This window comes from Pyrus communis, chromosome 5 (assembly GCF_041283825.1).
Source record: "Pyrus communis isolate YQ-2024b chromosome 5, ASM4128382v1, whole genome shotgun sequence".
NCBI lineage: Eukaryota > Viridiplantae > Streptophyta > Magnoliopsida > Rosales > Rosaceae > Pyrus > Pyrus communis.
The window spans coordinates 35,340,912-35,349,713 of NC_142569.1; the positions used below are offsets into that span (position 1 = coordinate 35,340,912).

Genomic DNA, 8,802 nt, shown 5'->3' on the forward strand with positions numbered 1-8,802 from the left:
AAAAAACACACTATTCATGAGGGGTTGGGGCTTTAAAAATCTAAAAAATGATGTAAGTGTAACCATGGTCTACTCGTGGAGTGTTATATATTTTTTCACATTTTTTGTAAATCCTTTGAAAATTTGATATTTTGTAATGTACTAATGTTTTTTGTTTTCATTATGACCTTATTTTGGGTATGTAATACTTGAAACAAACGTGTTTTTATGTTTTGAATGTGAAAATGTAGTATATATATATATATATATATATATACTAATTTAACATTATGTTTTTCATTTGATTATTTATTAGTATATACTAATTTAACATTATGTTTTTCATTTGATTATTTATTAGTTTAAAATATATTTTTCTTTAACAGTTAATGGGTCGGGTTATTGCGGGTCGGGTCATATTATCTGTTTATTTTAACGGGTGTTACACGACACAACTCATTAAGATATCGAGTATGACACGAAATTGACACGAACATGGAAAACATGACACGAATGCCAGGTCTAATTTTTGGCACGTTAAATTTCTCATGGTTTAGGGTACTCTAACCACTCGAGAAAGTATAAGTTGAGCCTCCGTGTCCATGCTTGGAGATGTGTAACCATGTACGCATGTATACTGCATACATGTACATACATATATACACACATACATGTAAACGAACATACATACATACATGTACAAACGTACTTTACATATCCATCTTAGATAAAACACATTAGGCGACGTAGGAAATGGCCAGGCTTTGGACCCTTTGGTTGGCCGGCATGTCGTCGCACGCATATTTTCGGACATTTTTTAAACTTTTAAATTGCATAGTTTATTGATTCATGCTTTGGTGCTAGAAGTCTGCGATTCTTTGTCTCTCCCCACTCCCTCTCCAACCTAACTTGTTTAACCCGTATTTACTCTCATGCAAACTAGTTTAGTTTTGTCTCCTTTCCAATATGGCACTTTGAATAGGCAAAGGATAAATACTTCTTTTTTTCTTCCACACTTATGTTTAATCTTGGTTGCTGTTTTCATATTTGATTTATTTAATTGAACACTCATGAATAAAAAATGTGGTGTGAAAGGTTAAAAAGATTGAAAATCAGTTCCAGTAAAGAATATGGTGAGCAAGTGTTTTACTTGGCTCAACTTCCAAATTTTTAATCAACTGCCGGCCGCATACACATTATCCTTACGTTGATCTCTTCATCTGTTTGTCCTCAATGCATCACGTATTCTCATATATGTGTTTTTTTCCTCTTCTCCATTAAAATTTAAAATCCACCTTTTTTGCTTCTTTTGGCTCCGTATACACATATATAGCAGCTTCAGAAATTGACTAAGGAACCGATCGAGGTAGTAGCTAAATATGGCGGAAAGCAACCGATACATGATTGAACCCCCTATCTTGTTTATGATCATGTGCCTTCTCGTTCCTTGTTTAGCTGAATTACCTGCTGACCAAATCACTTCTTGTTTGACTCTTCGTGACATTAACAACTTTACCACATTCACTAACAAGGAAAATGAGTCTGCAGCTTACTACAAGCTGCTTAATTCTCCATCCAAAATCTTCGTTTCGCAGATCCCGCCATTCCTAAGCCGGTAGCCATTATACTTCCCGAGAGCGTTGAGCAGCTAATAAACTCTGTATCATGCTCTCGACAAGGGTTGGTGGAAATAAGGGTGAGGAGTGGTGGACACAGCTATGAAGGGATGTCATCCCTTGCTGTAGACGGAGCTCCATTTGTGATCATCGACATGATGAACTTGAACGGTGTGATGGTGGATTTGGAAACCGAAACTATTAGATGATATGGGGTGACTGATGCTGCCAAATTTTATGTTCTCTCTTTCCATGGGATTCTTTGTTAAGTCTAATCCCTTAATTTGAGGAAGATTGTCATCTAGATGACTTGTTGATAGTTGTGTGCTAGCTACTTGTTGCACTCCTTTAATTTAAGGAGTGAAAACTTTAGGGTTTACCGGGTTAGTAGGATTTGCCAAGGTAGGGTTGCTTATAACCTTCTACCTCATTATATACACCCCCCCCTTTGTACATTCAATCAATCTATCAAAAATACATTCAAACAAACTTAAAATTTCCACATGGTATCAGAGCAGTGTCGTCCTTGACCTGCCTCTGACCATTTTTTTTTTCCACTGTTATTCATCTTCAAGCGCCATTTATAGCTAAAGAAAGTTCAGTAAACCTTGGGGGAGAAAACTCACAAAGTTCTCCCTCTTTTGTTCTAGATACTGAGATAAATACGAATATGCATTTGTGCTCAGTTTTGTTGAATGAATTCAACTATCTCCCATGGTTTAGAGCAATGTCTCTTGCTCTCAGCGGAAGAGGAAAGCTAAGGTTCAGCAATGGAGGAGTTGAAGCATCTGAGCCTTCTACCCAAGCATATGAAGCATGGTTGTGCAAGGACCAACAAGTCATGTCAATGCTTCTCAACTCAATGGAGAAACATATTGCATAAATCTTCAGCTATTCCGAGTTCTCACACGATCTGTGGAAATCTGTGAAGGACATGTACTGGAATCAAAATAATTATGCACTCATGTGTCTTCTCAACTCAATGGTGAAACTACTCATGTGTCTTCTCAACCAAGAAACCTAGAGGATGGTACTGAGTCTACTCAAGATGAAAGTCACGAAGAGGCTCCCACTTTACCTCCTACAAGGTGTAATCCTGTGCGTGCTCGACAACCTCCAGCAAGGCTCCGAGACTATGACACCTTTGCTTCCAAACACCCAATCACTGAGGTGTTGAGTTATAGTCGTGTTCACCCCAATCATGCCACATTTCTAGTTGAAATCTCTCATCACATTGAACCACAAACCTTTTAAGAGGCTTAACTAATTCCTGAGTGGAGAAATGAGATGAAGGATGAACTTCATGCCTTGGAAAACAATCAAACATGGAGCATTGTGAAGTTACCCTTATGAAAGAAGGTTGTTGGGAGTAGATGGATCTATAAAACAAAGTTCAAGGCTGATGGATCACTTGAACGTCACAAGGCTGGATTGGTTGCACATGGTTTCACTGAAAGGTTTGGGTTAGACTATAAGGAGACATTTGCTCCAGTAGCCAAAATGAACTCCGTTAGGGTTCTTCTTTCAGTGGCTATGAATTGTGGTTAGCCATTGTATTAAATGGATGTAAAAAATGTGTTCCTTCATGGGGATTTACAAGAGGAAGTATATATGCAACTTCCACCAGGTTATTCTCAAGGTAAAAATGATATGGTGTGTTGATTGCACAAAGCAATCTATGGTTTGAAACAATCTCCACGTGCATGGTATGCCAAGTTGAGTTCATTGTTGGAAGTTGCTGGTTTTGTTCGAAGTAATGCGGACCCATCCTTGTTCACTCATAAAGGATCAACTGGTATATTGGTGGTTTTCATCTATGTGGGCGATCTTATCATCACAGGTGAAAATGAAGTTGAAATTGAAGCTCTCAAGAAATCTCTCAATCACACCTTTGCCATAAAGGACAAGGGGAGACTAAAATACTTCCTTGGCATTGAAATGGTAACATCTCAAAAGGGTTTGTTTTTAAATCAGCACAAGTATGTTATGGATCTTCTCACTGAGGCTAAATTACTTGATCGTAAGCCTGCTATCACTTCCCTTGATAGTAAGCTAAAGCTTGAGATGGAGGGAGAACCTTTCACTGATGTGAGTCACTATCAAAGGTTAGTTGGAAAGCTTATATACCTTACCATAACCAGACCGGATATCACTTATGTTGTGAACCTGGTTAGCTAATTCATGCATGCACCATCAGTGAAACATCTTCTCATTGTCAAAACAATTCTACGCTACCTCAAAGGTTTTATTGGTAGAGGTATTCTTATGAAGAACAACCAGTCCACTCAAATAAGTGGTTACACCAATGCAAATTGGGCCGAAAATGTAATTGATAGGAAGTCTACCACTGCCTATTGTACGTTTGTTGAAGGAAACATCGTCACATGGAAAAGCAAAAAACAATAGGTTATTGCACATTCTAGTGCGGATGTTGAATATCATGCAATGGCATCGACAACATGTGAGTTAATTTGGCTCAAGGGGTTACTTTTAGACTTGGGATTCTCTAGTTCTACTCCAATGTCACTCATGTGTGACAATCAAGTAGCCATGCATATCATTGCTAACCTCGTGTTCCATGAAAGGACCAAACATATTGAGGTGGACTATCACTACATTGGGGCACAAGTTCAATCCCAAGTTATTCAAACCATCTATACTCGCAGTCATGGTCAACTGGCATATGTATTCACAAAAGCACTTACCTCAGTTCCTTTTTAGCTCATTTCCTTGACAAGCTTGGCTCGATCAATCTCCTCGATCCAGCTTGAGGGGGAGTATTAGACGATATGGGGTGACTGATGCTGCATATGGATATTAGACGATATGACGTGACTGATGCTGCCAGATTTTATGTTCCTATTTCCATGGGATTCTCTGTTAAGTCTAATCCTTTAATTTAAGGAAGATTGACATCTAGATGACTTGTTGATAGTTGTGTGTTAGCTACTTGCCGCACTCCCTTAATTTCAGGAGTGACAACTTTAGGGTTTACTGGGTTAGTAAGATTTGCCAAGGTAGGGTTGCTTGTAACCTTTACCTCATTATATATCCCTCCTTGTACATTCAATCAATCTATGAAAAATACATTCAAACAAACTTAAAATTTCCACAGAAACTGCATGGGTAGGTGCAACGCTGGCTGAGACGTACCATGCAATTGCCCAAGTAAGCAATGTTCATGGGTTCTCAGCTGGGTCATGCCCAACTGTAGGAGCTGGAGGCCATATTGCCGACTGTGGATTCAGACTCATGTCGAGGAAATATGGGGTTGCAGCCGATAACTTGGTCGATGCACTACTTGTTGATGTAAACGGACAATTGTTAGACTGACAAGGCTTGGGAGAGAATGTGTTTTGGGCTATTAGATGAGGTGGTGGGGGTGTTTACAGGATTGTCTATGCTTGGAAAATCTAATTGTTGAAAGTACTATAAGTCATAACTGTTTTCGTAGTGTCTAGAGCTGCTTCTGCTGCTACAGGAGGAGGAGGCCGCAAAACCACTAGTGGTAATGTAGTAAAGCTTGTAAACAAGTGGCAACACGTCACACCTTACCTAGAAGACGATTTCTACATTTCGTGCTTTGTTGGCGCTAGGTTACCGGAGGTCAAGACTACTGTTACTACTATTAGGAGTACTAATATATCAGCTACATTCAAGAGGTTTTATCTGGGTCCAAGAAGCAGCACCATGTCCATCCTAAACCAAGTTCTTCCCGACTTGGGTATTGCAGAAGAAGAGTGCATGGAAATGAGTTGGATTGAGTCCACTGTATTCTTTTCCGGCCTAAGCAAGGGAAGCTCAATGTCTGACTTGAGAGGTCGATATCTGCAAGGAAAGGGATTTTTCAAAGAAAAATCGGATTACGTGAGGACACCAATTTCTTATAGGGGCATAAGGGCAGCCCTGAAAATACTTGAGGAGGAGTCGAAAGGGTATGTGATCTTAGACCCTTATGGTGGAGTTATGCATGATATAAGCATCGAAGCCATTGCTTTTCCTCACAGAAAAGGCAACCTTTTTACGATTTAGTACCTGGTACAATGGAAAGAAGAAGATAATCACAAAAGCAATGACTACATAGAATGGATAAGTAGATTCTACAATGCAATGACAAAGTATGTTTCATGGGCCTCAAGGGTTACTTATATCAACTACGCTGACCTCGACCTTGGAGTGATGTAGTAGCATCATTTTCCTTTAAACAATAATTTGGTTAAGGATGATCGATCGGATGTTGTGGAAATTTCCAAGGAATGGGGTGAAAAGTACTTCTTGAATAACTACGACAGATTGGTTAGAACAAAAACACTTTTTGATCCAAGCAATGTTTTCAGAAATCATCAAGGGATTCCTCCTATGTCGTCGTCTTCTTCTTTGGTGGTGCTCGATGACTAGTGCACGTATGCACGTAACCCAGCTAGCTGAGTGGTACGTACATTGTGTATGGTAGATATATGATCATGCATAGATGCGGACTACAAGTCATTTTTGTTAGAATTTTGTTTGTATAATTTTCAATGTGAGTTGATGATCTCAGCTCTTACATAATTGCAATAAAAAAGTGGAAGGAGGAATGTTTCAAAGAATAATTTTCTATTTTATTGAATTCTACTCAGCACACAAAGTGTGAGAGTTCTATAACCATTAGGAGGAGAGTGAAGCACTCTCTCTCTTACATCATTGCAAACAAATCTAACCATTCAAAATTATCTCATCTCATAAGGTGATTACACATCATGAGCTATGATTCATTGTAATCTAATCTAAATGAACACATAGACTATGATCTAGTGGCTTATATTAAATCCTGCTATACTTTGTAAAATCCAACCCAATTTAGCAAACACATTTACATTTCAACACTCTCTTCCAAATGTTTTGTTGATTTCACACCAAGAGCCTTCTTGAGATACTCAAATTGATTTTTGGCCAATGCCTTAGTGAATATGTCTGCAACTTGTTCTTCCGTCTTGCAATGCACCAAGTCAATTGTACCATCTTGCAATGCATCTCTAATGAAATGAAACCTCTTGTTAATGTGTCTTGTCCTCTGGTGAAATGCTAGAATTTTAGTCACACTTATAGTTGTAGTGTTCTCACATAACAATGATGTAGCATTAACCTATTCTTCACCAAAATCAACAAGAACAAACCTCAGCTAAATTGCCTGTGTTGTGGCTTTTGTAGTACTCACATATTAAACTTTTGCAGCAGATAAGGCAATACTGTTTTGGTTGACAGATGTCCATAAAAACACTCCTGAGCCAAACCTAAAAGCATATCCAGAGGTGCTCTTCATGTCATCCTTACTCCCTGCCCATTCATTGTCATAAATGTGAATCAACACTGTTGATTTGGCTTTCTCATATTTAATTCCGAAATCCAGAGTTCCCTGTATATATCTTAAGACCTTCTTGGTTTGTTCCTATGCTTTTCCTTGTTAGATTAGGCATAAATCTAACTAGTAAGCATGATGCAAACATTACATTATGTCTTGTAGTAGTTAAATACAACAAACTACCAACAATCTTCCTATATAAACCTACATTAGCATTCTCACTTCCATCAGATTTGCATAACTTTTCATTTACTGCAAGTAGTGTACCAACTGATTTGTAATCCTTTAGCCCAAACTTTTGTAATAGTTTCTTAGCTTACTTCTTTTGATGAATAAATATGCTATTCTTAGTTTGTATTACCCCCAAACCAAGAAAATGATGCAAAAGTCCTAAGTAGTCATCTCTCATAGTGTTTGATCAATGCAAAAGTTCTAAGTAGCTAGTCATCTCATAGTGTTTCTCCATTTTCATTTTGAACTTCATCATGACATTTGAGCTACCAGTGTAAATTATGTCATCCACAAATAGAGAGACAATGAGAATACATGCATAAGTGGACTTAATGTATAATGTAGCTTCACTTGGGCGCTTTTATGGAAACCAAATGTGTTGAAGTAGGCATTAGTCTTATCATAGCTTTACTTAACTTGTAAACCTTATCTTCTTGACCTTTGATCATCTCCCAAAGGTTGATCAACTACACATCTTCATGCAAAATACCATTCAGAAATGCAATCTTGACATCTAATTGGAACAATTTACATCCTTTTTGAGTTGCCAAGGCAATCGAAGTTCTAATGGTATCCAATCTTGCCAAATGTCTCATTGAAATCCACCTCAGGCTTTTGAGCATAGCTTTGCCACCAATCTTGCTTTATTCTTTTGTACATAACCATCCAGATTTAATTTAGTCTTACATACTCATTTGACACCAAGGACAAGTTTTTCAAATCATCTATCAACCAACTCCCAGATACAATACTTTTATATCATTTCAATCTCGGCACTCGTTACCTTTGGCCATAACTCATCTTTTAATGCTTCTTCAAAGCACTCAGGTTCAATTACACATAGATTGTACCTCTTATACACCCCACTCAAGCTTTTAAACTTGAGAGGAGTGTGATCATACTCATGTGGATCTGTGATAGCATTTTAAGTGCCATGACATGCAGAAAAAGTAAAGACTTGATTATTTTGATCATGTGACAGTTGGAGACTGTGTTCATGTAACAATCCGTCCTAATTTTTATTTACCAATTTTGGAATGAAAAGGTAGTTTGGTAATTTCGGTGGGGTTGATAGATATTTTAAATTGTTGCTTTTGGGTCTTGTTTAGTGTGCCTAAGTGAGGCCCACCCTTGGTTTTTTCCCCTGGCCTAAACACTTCATCTCTTTCTCTCTCCCTCTTCTCTCATTCACCTTCTCTCTTTCTCTTAACTCCCCCGAGCCATCTCTCTTAGCTCTCACCCCTCTCGGTGTACCGTTGCACCACCATCGACGTCTATCTCATTGGCGAGCCACACCACCATCATACTAGTTCATCCTACCTCTCTCCCCAAGACCTGAACTGGAACTAACCCTCGAACGTCTTTTGCATGCTCTCTCTACTCACTGAGAGGTCTGATGGCATTCGAGCTGATTTCTGGCCAACTCCAGCCACTACTAGGGAAACCAAAGGTATAGTCCTAATCTACACTTGGTTGTCTTCAATTTGGTGGGTAGATCGTATGTTAGGGTTAACAATCGAGGTTGATTGAAGCTTGAGAATTGAGGTTGACTGGAGCTTGGGAAGCTCCGACTTTCATCTTCGTGAGAACTTGTCTGAAAACGGGTTAAACCTGAACCGGCCCAACTCGTTAGGC

At 38.6% G+C, this 8,802-nt stretch overlaps 1 pseudogene; it reads left to right on the forward strand.

Moving 5' to 3' along the window:
- Nucleotides 1–1,358: 1,358 nt before the first annotated feature.
- On the forward strand, nt 1,359–5,993 carry LOC137724481 (berberine bridge enzyme-like D-1 pseudogene; annotated as a pseudogene).
- Nucleotides 5,994–8,802: the final 2,809 nt, after the last annotated feature.